Here is an 11357-nt window from a genome sequence, read left to right on the forward strand (position 1 = left end):
GGCTCCACTGCTTGGGCTTAGCACACACACACATTCCTACTATCCCCCTCCGTCCTTCCCACAGGTCCTCTCTCCCTGGGTTTCAGAGAATGCAGTGTAGGCCTCCTGACTTCGCTGTTGGCCCGTGCTGCACTTTCCCTGGGCCCCGACCTCGCTGCTGGTCCACCCTGTCCCACTCCTGGATCCCAATGTCGCTGCTGGGCTTCGAACTCACTGCACCTCTCCCGGGCCCCGCTCCTGGGTCCCGACTTCGCTCCTCCTCCCGTCCTCGGTGTTCCTCCCAACCTCGCTCCTGGGCCCCGACCTTGCCGCCCCTCCCTCCCGACCTCGCTGTTCCTCGCGACCTCGCCCCTGGGTCCCGACCTGGCTGCTCCCGACCTCACTCCTGGGTCCCGACGTTGCAGCTGGCCTGTATGACTCGGCTCCAACTCAATCCGACGGCAATGAGCAACGAGGAAAAAAATAGACATCGAAGAGCCCTGCATCGGGGAACACGGGCTGCAAGGATCGGTGACATTTTGATAAGGTATTGCATAAGAGGCTTCCCTTTCAGATCGGTGCCTCTGATATTACTGGAAATATATTGAGTTGTATTCAGAACTGGCTGGCAGGACACAGGCAAAAAGTAGTTATAGTTGGACTTGGATCTGTTTGGAGATCGGTCACCACTGGTGACCCCCAGGGATCAGTGTTAGGACTGTTGCTTTTTACTATTTTTATTAATGATCTGGATGTAGGGGTTGGGGGCAGGCACAATTTGCAAATGATACCAAGATCTGTGCAAGTGTTAGAACTGTAGAAGATGCTCGTCTGCTTCAGGCAGATCTTAAGACTGGAAAATGGTGTATAATTTAGATAAATGCAGTGTTATGCATGTGGGCAGGGCAAATGCTCAGCATTCATACATCCTCCAGGAAAAGGCATTAAAGATGGTGGAGATAGAAAGATTTGGGCATTCGAGTGCATTCCCAGAGAATAGTAGACCTCTGGAACGAGCTACCGTTTCATGTGGTGGATGCAGACTCACTGAATTCCTTCAAGCAAAAGCTGGATTTGTTTCTGGCTGTGGCGGAGATCAAACCTTACAGAAGATAGGTGCTTTGTAAAATGATTCATTCTGGGATATGGGCGTTGCTGACAAGGCCAGCATTGATTACCTATCCCCAATTACCCTTGAGAAAGTGGTGGTGAGCCGCCTTCTTGAACCGTTGCAGTCCTTGTGGTGAAGGTACTCCCACAGTGTTGTTAGGAAGAGAGTTCCAGGATTTTGACCCAACGACAATGAAAGAACGGCGATATATTTCCAAGTCATGATGGTGTATAACTTGGAGAGGATCTTACAGGTGATGGTGCTCACATGCGCCTGCTGCCCTTGTCCTTCCAGGTGGTAGAGCTTGCAGGTTTGGGAGGTGCTGCTGAAGAAGGAGATGCTGCAGAGCATCTTGTAGATGGTACACACTGCAGCCACAGTGCACCGGTGATGGAGGGAGTGGATGTTTAAAGTGGTGGATGGGGAGCCGATCAAGCGGGCTGCTTTGTCCTGGATGGTGTTGAGCTTCTTGAGTGGTCTTGGAGCTGCACTCATCCAAGTAAGTGGAGAGTATTCCATCACACTCCTGACTTGTGCCTTGTAGATGGTGGAAAGGATTTGGGGAGTCAGGTGAGACACTCGCCGCAGAATACCCAGCCTCTGACCTACTCGTAGCCACAGTATTTATGTGGCTGGTCCAGTGAGGTTTCTGGTTAATGGTGACCCACAGGATGTTGATGGTGGGGGATTCAACGATGGTAATGCCGTTGAATATCAAGGGAAGGTGGTTAGACTCTCGCTTGTTGGAGATAGTCATTGCCTGGCACTTGTGTGGTGCGAATGTTACTTGCCACTTATCAGCCCAAGCCTGAGTCTTGCTGCATGCAGCGATGGATTGCTTCATTTTCTGAGGAGTTGTGAATGGCACTGAACACTGCAATCATCAGCGAACATCCCCACTTCTGACCTTATGATGGAGGGAAGGTCATTGATGAAGCAGCTGAAGATGGTTGGGCCTAGGACACTGCCTGAGGAACTCCTGCAGCGATGTCATGGGGTTGAGATGATTGGCCTCCAGCCACCACAACCTAGGTATGACTCCAGCCAGTGGAGAGTTTTCCCCCTGATTCTTATTGAATTCAATTTTACTGGGACTCTTTGATGCCACATTTGGTCAAATACTGCCTTGATGTCAAGGGCAGTCACTCTCTCCTCATCTCTGGAATTCAGCTCTTTTGTCCATGTTTGGACCAAAGCTGTAATGAGGTCTGGAGCCGAGTGATCCTGGCTGAATCCAAACTGAGCATCGATGAGCAGGTTATTGGCAAGTGCCACTTGATAGCACTGTCAATGACACCTTCCATCACTTTGCTGATGATTAAGAGTAGACTGATGGGGTGGTAATTGGTTGGATTGGATTTGTCCTGCTTTTTGTGGACAGGATGCCAGTGTTGTAGCTGTATGGAACAGCTTGGCTAGAGACACGGCTAGTTGTGGAGCACAAGTCTTCAGCACACAGCCGGGATGTTGTCGGGGCTCATAACCTTTGCTGTATCCAGTGCGCTCAGCTGTTTCTTGATATCAGGTGCAGTGAATCGAATTGGCTGAAAACTGACTTGTGTAATGGTGGGGACCTCAGGAGGAGGCCAAAATGTATCATCCACTTGGACATCTGGCTGAAGATGGCTTCAGCCTTATCTTTTGCATTTGCGTGCTGGGCTCCATCATTGAGGATGAGGATATTCATGGAGCCTCCTCCTCTCATTAGTTGTTTATTGTCCACCACCATTCACGACTGGAAGTGGCAGGACTGTAGAGCTTTGATCTGATCCGTTGATTGTGGGATTGCTTAGCTCTGTCTATAGCATGCTGCTTCCGCTGTTTAGCATGCATGTAGTCCTGTGTTGCAGCTTCCCCAGGTAGGTACCTCATTTTTAGATATGCCTGGTGCTGCTCCTGATATGTTCTTCTGCACTCCTCATCAATCCAAGGGACCAACCCTGGTTCAATGGTAATGGTAGATTGAGGGATATGCCGGGTCATGAGGTTACAGATTATGGTGGAATACATTTCTGCTGCTGCTGATGGCACACAGTGCCTCATGGATGCCCAGTTTTGAGCTGCTAGATCTGTTCTGAATCTATACCATTTAGCACGGAGGTAATGCCACACAACACGATGGAGGGGGTCTTCTGTGTGAAGACAGAACTTCGTCTCCACAAGGATTGTGCGGTGATCACTGCTACCAATGCTGTCATGGACAGACAGATGCATCTGCGACAGGTAGACTGATGAGGACCTGGTCAAGTAGGTTTTTTCCTCGTGTTGGGTCTCCTAACCTGAGGAAGGACATTCTTGCTATTGAGGGAGTGCAGCGAAGGTTCACCAGACTGATTCCCGGGATGGCGGGACTGACCTATCAAAAAAGACTGGATCAACTGGGCTTGTATTCACTGGAGTTCAGAAGAATGAGAGGGGACCTCATAGGAACGTTTAAAATTCTGACGGGGTTAGACAGGTTAGATGCAGGAAGAATGTTCCCAATGTTGGGGAAGTCCAGAACCAGGTGACACAGTCTAAGGATAAGGGGTAAGCCATTTAGGACCGAGATGAGGAGGAATTTCTTCACCCAGAGAGTGGTGAACCTGTGGAATTCTCTACCACAGAAAGTTGTTGAGGCCAATTCACTAAATATATTCAAAAAGGAATTAGATGAAGTCCTTACTAATAGAGGAATCAAGGGGTATGGTGAGAAAGCAGGAATCGGGTACTGAAGTTGCATGTTCAGCCATGAACTCATTGAATGGCCGTGCAGGCTAGAAGGGCCAAATGGCCTACTCCTGCACCTATTTTCGATGTTTCTATGTTTCTATGTTACCACTTGTTGCAGGCCCAGTCTGGCAGCTGTGTCCTTCAGGACTCGGGCAGTAGGTCAGTAGTGGTGCTACCAAGCCACTCTTGATGAAGGGCATTGAAGTCCCCTACCCAGAGTAAATTCTGTGCCCTTGCTACCCTCAGTGCTTCTTCCAAGTGGTGTTCAACATGGAGGATACTGATTCATTAGCTAAGGGAGGGCGGTAAATGGTTATCAGCAGGTTTCCTTTCCCATGCAGGGAATTAAAGGCCAGAGTGATCTCCTGGACTAGTTTCGATCGCCTAGATGGGTCGGAGAATAATTTCCCAGATTTTTTTTCCCAAATTGGCCTGGGTTTTTCATGTTTTTTGGGGTCTCCCAGGAGATCACATGGTTTCGGGTGAGTGGAGTGTAGGCTGCTGACTGTTGTTGCCAGAGACTACAAATAACCTTGCAGGATGCCCTTGACTAGTTCTGGGCCGAGAAGGTGCGGCTGTAGACCGCAACATGTGATGGGCGGTGTCAGTCTGGATGAGAGGCAGCAACAAGTGCAATGGTAGAGTGGCAGGCTCATGAATGCTGCCATCCTGAAAGAGGACAACAAGTTCCTGCTCCACTGACCCACTGCCACACCCCCGGGACAGCACCTCAGCATCCCTACAGCATTAAGACTTTGCGTCACTTCTGTCTGTGATGCAGTGGAAGCTGCCACATCACCCATGACATGCGTCACGAGGTCTGGATCCGCACGGTCTCTCTGGGAGTCCACCATCCTCTGCAGAGTAGAAATGATGGGCTCCATGGCAGAGCTCTGTGCAATGTTAGAGGCAGACTCCTCCACACTCCTCACCTTTGCCAAGAGGCTCTCCGACACCCAAGCCATTGGGCCGAACATTTTGGAGTGCATGCCCATCACCCTTCTTGTGAATGCTTCCCCATCGAGGCCCTCATCTGAGACCTGTGCAGCAGAACTCATGTGCGAACTCTCCTTCCGGGGAGCTGGCTCCCAAGCTACCCTTTCCCCTTGACCTTGCTGCAGCCCATAAGGCCTCAGTGCATCACCCAGTGTAGACCCCACTACTAAACTTGCCTCTAAAGATCGCGTAGTGCCAGTATCTCAGGTGGTGCCTGCGGGTGAGATGCAGTGACCCAGTGCTTTGCTTGTCCTCCTCTTCTCCTCGGGAACAGGCTGCTCAGCTGGTTGCTGATTATTTGACAGCATAAAGGCACAAGACTCGCGTGAGGGCAGGATTGGAGCAAGGAATGCATTCTCAGGAGGTGGAAAGTGAGAAAGGATGGTGGCGTGAGGGGGAAGTGGGATGAGGAGGAGAGGATGAAGATACCATTGTTACCTCCAATGGAGTAGATGTTGCCGACGGCCACCCATCCCCTGCTACTCAATGAGTTGCAGTACTCGCTCCTTGAAGTCTGTAAGTTGCTGGAGCTGCGCATCACCCCCACTTGCTCTCTGCTGCTCCCTCCTGCCGTGGGCTACCTTGGCCTGAAAGAGAAACGAATGTGCGCAAGTCAGAGTTCAGCTATGTGTTTGGGAGATATGCCTGCCATTGTTGAATAACTAATTGTAAGCAAGGCGTGAGATGTGGATGTGAGTTTAAGTAGGTACAGATGCTTGGTGGGTGAGTGGTGGGGAGAGTGTGGTGCTTTGTACAGTGAGTACAGACTGAGGTTCAGATGCTTGTATGTAGGACCTGTTGAAGCACATGCTCACTTTGACCACGCGAGTGAGGCTGTTAAATTTCTTCCGGCACTGTGTCAGGCTGCGTACGCCCTGACTGGTCAAGACCCCCTGGCCACTTCCCTCCACATTGCCCTGAAGACCTGGGGCAATGGCCTCCCTCCAGTGGCCGAGAACAGCACTACCCTCCTTCGTTCCACTCCCGTAATCAATGCCTCCAATATCTGGTTGGTGAAACGACAAACTCTCTCCCTGGGCGTGGGATCAGCCATTGCGATCAGGGCATTGAGTTGGTGCAGGTCGCCTTCACAGCCAGCAATGCTGATAATGAAGATCTGCACAATGATGCAACCTCCCCTTTAAGAGCCGGAAGGAGCCAGTATGAATTGCCAATTGCATTGCACTGAAATTCATTATCGCTCTGCTATAACGCCCTCCTGAGCTCATGAGTGTTCCAGTTTTTTCCTGGAGCACTAACAGCCAATTTACTGGAAGCTGAGAATCATTAGCGCCTGCCGTTCATTTTTCATGATTTCAAAAGTTAGCACTCCAAACAGGTGCTCCAAATTTCTAGCCCTAGACCCCCCACCCAAACAGTTTCTCTCTGTCTACCCGACCTGTTCCCCTTAATATATTAAAAACTTCGATTAAATGACTCCTTAATCTTCTAAATTCCAAGAATACAACCCCAATTTGAGTAATTTCTCCTCATAATTTAACCCCTGGAGTCCGGGTATCATTATGCTAAACCTACTCTGCACTCCCTCCAAGGCCAATATATCCTTCCTAAGGTGTGGTGCCCAGAATTGCTCAGTGCCCCAGGTGTGGTCTAACCAGGGCTTTGTCCAGCTTTGGAATAACTTCTATCCCTTGTATTCTGGTCCTCTAAATATAAAAGTCTTTTTGATTATTTTCTGCACCTATTCATGACATTTTAATGATCTATGTACCTGGACCCCCAAGTCTCTTTGGAACTCCACTGTTTTTAGCCTTTCACCATTTAGAAAGTACCCTGTTCTATCCTTTTTAGGTCCAAAGTGTATGACCTCGCATTGAAATCCATTTACCACAGTTTTGCCCATTCACTTAATCTCATAATAGCTTTTTGTAATTTTATGCTTTCATCTATACTGCCTACGCCGCCTATCTTTGTGCCATTGGCTTATTTGGATATATGGCTTTCTATTCCATCATCGAAGTCATTAATACAGTGAATAGTTGAAACCCCAACACAGATCCCTGTGGGACTGAACACAACTAAATTAATATAAAAGTGAAATCAATAGCAGTCCCTCCACTCTGAAACTCAATTATGATCACACTTCCCCAGAGAATCACTTACTTGGAATTATTAATTAACCCGATCTCATTACCCAGGACAAGATCTATTCCTCCCCGGTTGGTTCCATGATGTCTTTTTCTAGGAAACTGTCTCAAATGCATTTCATGAATTTGTCCTCCAAACTACTTCTGTCAATTGGATTGTCCAGTTTGTATGAAGATTAAAGTCCCCCCACGATTATTGCATTACCTTTGATACAAGCTCCTCTTATTTCTTGATTAATACTCTGTGGAACAGTTTAGCTACTGTTAATGGGCCTATAAACTACTCCCACCAGTGATTTCTGCCCCTTGTTAATTCTTATCTCCACCCATGTGGATTCTACTTCCTGCTCTTAGGATGAAGTCTGTTATAAAACTATCAAAGGCATTCAAACTCCTGTGCATGTGTTAAGTTTTTTTCTCACTAGCCCACATTCCTTTTGACAGATGTTGCCTTCCAGGTAGGCCTTTGCAGACAGCCGTTTATGTATCAATACAAGCACGGTCAACTTTAGAGACACCTAACCCTATCTCTCCTGTGTCCGTGTGAAGTGAGAAGATGAATTATCTAGAAGAGGGTATTCCCTGCCACTTTCATGACTCCCATATTAAAAGGAAAATCAAACAGCTAGTGAAATCAGTTCCAATTTAAAGGTTACGAACACAATTAAATTAATATAAAGATAAATCAGTACGAGTCCCATTTGATTAACCCTCCATGAACACAGCTTCCATATTAAAGAATATTTGGAAGATTATGGTCACAGCCTATGCTAGTCTGCCTCTGCCTTCCCTCAAAATTGTAGGATGCATGCCATCAAGGTTGGTTTTCCAATAGCCACTCGCCCATTTCTCACCTGAGGAACAGGTAGCCAGCAGCAGAAAATGGGAAGGGGAACATCTGCCTGATGCAATTTTGAGGTTGGGCTTTAAATGGGCAGACAGTGGACTCAACTGTCAGAAGATAATTACGGATGTGTTAGGTCATTCGATCCATCATAATTCATCCATCCTGACCTATCCTACCTGATCATTGCAGCATCCATTTATTTCTCATGTTTCAAGGTTCTCACCTCCATTACTCTATGTGGGAGTCCATTCCATGTGTCCATCACAAGATGAAAGAGGAACTTTCTGATATAAGAACACTTAGTGGATAAAGATTCAAAGTATGTTTGCAATTTAAAGTAGTTGGGATTCTCCAGATCTCCTATCGTAACTTTGGCAGGAAACCTGACAGAAACAGCGTAAAGGGCTGATCTCCTGCCAAAATTATTGCATATGTTCCATGTGATATTCTGGATTTACTTTTCACATTCTTTAACAAACATGTGCACCTCTATAAAGATCACCTATCAGATGCTTCCTTTCTCAGCCGAGGAGCCAAAGTGTCTCCAGCTTGCATCATAATTCAGACCTCTGATATTAGAAATTAATCTTGTGGCCCTGCTCTGCGTCCAAAGGTTAAATGTCTCCCTTGTGCCTCTGTGACCAACACTGGATCCAGTACTCATGGTGCAGTATGACCAGAGCTCTGCCGTTTGATCATTAGTTCCCATGTCTTGTATTCTACTTTTTGCCACGGAGTTCAACATCCTATTTGATTTGGTGATTGCTGCTCTGCATTTGTTGAACATGTTTAGCATCGAGTCTAAAAATGCGAAGTCGCTTCCAACTTCGCCCTTAGTTATATCAGCACCATTAATGCAGTGCATGTGTTGCCCATTTTTCCCTCCTCCATACAGTATCGTACCCTTATCTGCATTAAATTTCATCTACCATTGTTCTACCCACTCATATTTTGCCGAGTTTACTCTGTAGTTTCTGACCTGCCCCTCCTAGTTTGGCATCATTTGTTAACTTGACCACTTTGCATTGGATTTCAGATTCAGGCCACTGAAACAGCTGTGGTCCCAACACCAATTCTCGAAACATCCCACTCAGTACTCTACCCATCCCGACATAAATCCTATAATAAGTTACCGTCATTTTCTGTCTTCAGCAAATTTCTTATCCATTACTAAGCTTGATGCTGTGAGAAGAACTAAGGGGGAAACATTTGGCAGGTTAACGCCCCCAGTTAGCACCTGGCGGGGGCACAAACAGGGAGCTTGGGCAGTAGCGCCACGGTGGGGTGAATCCCGCGCCTTATGGCAAATTTGCCGACCCCATAGCGCTGGTGATAAGTTAGTGCCTCGGCACCTTCCGCCGTAGGTAACGTGAGGCTAGCGCTGGGCGCCCAATCTGCAAACTTCAGCAGCACCGACAGCGCCAGGGAGCGGAGATGTGAACCAGCCGTCTGGGGGGGCACTACTTAAAGGGATGCACCCCAGGTGTCAAGGAATGTCCATTCCAGAGGTCAGTTATGAGTGGCAGAGAGCGCAGGATAAATCTGAGCCAAAAAAAGGCTGCTTATTCCCCAGAGTGTTGCGGGCCGTCAAAGGACTTTGCATTTCATCCCACAGCATATTGCCGTTCTGCACTCCCCGAATCATTGGGGGCTTGCGTGCAGACCCCAGTGACCCTGCCCTTTAAATGCTGGAAGGCACCTTCACCAATGCTCACTCCCAATTTCACAACACCTCATATTCATTATTGCTTGGAGCCTAACACCACTCACCTATGTCATTAGTGCCTGATTTAGCACTCCTCTGCATTCTTTGAGCACTGAGACTGAATTTAGCAGGCAGCGAGATTGATTAGCGCCCGGCGCAAAACTTCCAGTTTCACAAAAGTTAGCACCCCAACAGGGGCAATACCGAATTTCTAGCCCTTATAGCAAATTGCAATTGATGAGGATGTGCGTCCAAAGTTGATAAATGTTGTAGCATTAAACTACCCTGACATTTGAACAAATGAGGCTCAATGTTGCATTTCTCGATCAATGCTCACTTTCATTTACAGGTCAACTCTTTCCTATGTACCAAATCACCCATTCAACATTACAGATGGGCTAGAATCTATTCAGAAATGCAATCCTGTATAAAGTAATCTGACCTCCCTTTATAGTGTAACCTGAACCCTTCCCTTTATAGTGTAACCCGACCCCTCCCCTTTATAGTGTAACCCGACCCCTCCCCTGTAAAGTGGGATCTGACCCCTGTCCCTTTAGCCAGACTGAATGGTCAATCTCTCTGCCCTGGAATATTGTGAGCCTGCCTAGCTCAGGTATCCAAATACTGAGTCTACCACAGATGTGTAACTGTTTGAATTTCCCATTGTCCGGCACATCATCATCAAACAAACTTTACTCCAAAGTGACCATATTTTCAGCACTTCAAGCAATCACTGAGTATTCAGAAATGAAGACACCAGAAAACTTTTACCACTCTGTAACCCAGGGTATTGAAGTCAATGAAAGCAATACTCTGACCCTGATTGAGATCAATCCCTGGTCTAGATGGATTTATCTGGACAGGGGACCTTCCTGCTCTGTATCAGCTCCTTGTTGTGTAAGTTCAAATTCTTGATTGTTATCTAGTGCCTCCTGCTGTAAAGTGTTTAGCAGGTGTGAATATCAGGTGAGGACAGAACTGGCTCAGCTGTGACTAACCTCCTCCACCTACAATATTTTGTGGAAAAATCTCAATCACTTTGAGCATCTTTGGTTACATTCCTGTTTTTCTGTTCCATTTCAGGTTGATTGATCACGCAACTATCCATTCCATGATGAATATTAATGAGCCCTGCACCAGAAGGGTGTCTCAATAATGATGCAACTTTGCAAAAATTTACAAGACCGACCGGACAGGTCAGGAACATGACCGAGTCCTGGCAGCAGATAAAAATAAATAAAATCTGAGCATTACTGGACACCTCATGGGAAGTGTTATTATTTAATGTTGCTCGGTGAACTAATTATCTATTATGTTCTCGCTCTTGCCTTTCCTCTTTCTCGCCCCCACCCCAACTAAAACATTCTCTGCTCCTTTTCCCCTTTCCCTTCCTGAGTGTGTTGAGTCTTACTGCAGTACATTTACATGGAAAGAGATCCCTCTGGTACCTCATCCAAATGGCCATTCTTCATGTGTGATCTTTGACAATGAGTGCTGGCAGGCTGTCTTACAGCCAAATCCAATCCTATCCTCATATTGTGGTGTGGTCAATATTCCATCTCAACCCACCTGCCCTGAGGCCAACTGGAAGGCCACAAAGTACCTAATCCCACAGAGAAGGAATTGAGAGTTGGGGTGATTTTATGCTCCTGCTCTCCCCCGTCCATGATTCACAGATACTCAGGCTTCCTGAAATATGTCCCATCTTCGGTCGATGAATATCCAACTGAAGCTCTGGCTATAAACCAACTGACTATTTTATTTAACCGTAAACCTGTAAATAGACAGCCCTCATTACAAAGGAGGATTGGGAATCTTTGTATTAACTACTCCGAGGTACTGCAGAGCAAACAAGCCCTGCCCTGCCCCACCCTTCACGTTATTGGCAGCAACAATGGA

The 11357-nt window shown here is 47.2% G+C and overlaps 1 long non-coding RNA gene across 1 annotated transcript; it reads left to right on the top strand.

Moving 5' to 3' along the window:
* Positions 1-274: 274 nt before the first annotated feature.
* Positions 275-10716, top strand: LOC139257282 (uncharacterized). Its single transcript, XR_011592236.1, has 2 exons — positions 275-526; positions 10542-10716. It is a non-coding gene; the product is annotated as an uncharacterized lncRNA (long non-coding RNA).
* The last annotated feature ends 641 nt before the right edge of the window (positions 10717-11357 follow it).

This window comes from Pristiophorus japonicus, unplaced genomic scaffold, assembly GCF_044704955.1.
Source record: "Pristiophorus japonicus isolate sPriJap1 unplaced genomic scaffold, sPriJap1.hap1 HAP1_SCAFFOLD_810, whole genome shotgun sequence".
NCBI lineage: Eukaryota > Metazoa > Chordata > Chondrichthyes > Pristiophoridae > Pristiophorus > Pristiophorus japonicus.